We start from the raw sequence: 952 nt of genomic DNA, 5'->3' as shown, positions 1-952 counted from the left end.
AACATTAAGTTTAGTGGAATCTCGATGGTCTCTATATGAGCCTCAGATTCCTTTAGTTCCTCATTAGGAAACTCCTTGGAGGTCAGTAGACGTCCATTGAGGTCTTCCTCACTGGAAATCACTGCCTTTTCTTCCTCACTAGGTTCGGCCATGTGGGACATGTTTATGGCCTTGCACTCTCTTTTTAGATTCTCTTCTATATTTCTTGGGAGAGTACTAGGAGGGAGTTCAGTAACTTTCTTACTCAGCTGACCCACTTTTGCCTCCAAATTTCTAATGGTGGACCTTGCTTCAGTTATGAAACTGAGAGTGGTCTTAGATAGATCAGAGACTACAGTTGCTAAGTCAGAGTGGCTCTGCTTAGAATTCTCTGTCTGTTGCTGAGAAGATGATGGAAAAGGTTTGCTATTGCCAAACTTGTTTCTTCCACCATTATTGTTATTGAAGCCTTGATTAGGCTTCTACTGATCCTTTCATGAGAGATTAGGATGATTCCTCTATGAAGTATTATAGGTATTTCCATAGGATTCTCCCATGTAATTCACCTCTTCCATTCCAGGATTCTCAGGATCATAAGCTTCTCCTTCAGGGGAGGCTTCTTTAGTACTGCCTGATGCAGCTTGCATTTCAGTCAGACTCTGAGAAATCATATTGACTTGCTGAGTCAATATTTTGTTCTGAGCCAATATTGCATTCAGAGTATCAATCTCAAGAACTCCTTTCTTCTGAGTTGTCCCATTATTCACAGGATTCCTTTCAAAAGTGTACATGAACTGGTTATTTACAACCATTTCAATGAGTTCCTAGGCTTCTGCAAGCGTCTTCTTCAGATGAAGAGATCCTCCAGCAGAATGGTCCAATGACATCTTGGACAATTCAGACAGACCATCATAGAATATACATATGATGCTCCATTCTGAAAACATGTTAGAAGGACACATTCTGATCAATT

The sequence above is a fragment of the Arachis hypogaea genome, chromosome 19 (assembly GCF_003086295.3).
Source record: "Arachis hypogaea cultivar Tifrunner chromosome 19, arahy.Tifrunner.gnm2.J5K5, whole genome shotgun sequence".
In the NCBI taxonomy this organism is placed as follows: Eukaryota; Viridiplantae; Streptophyta; class Magnoliopsida; order Fabales; family Fabaceae; genus Arachis; species Arachis hypogaea.
The sequence above is the reverse complement of the archived record's forward strand: the minus strand, read 5'-3'. Positions refer to the sequence as shown.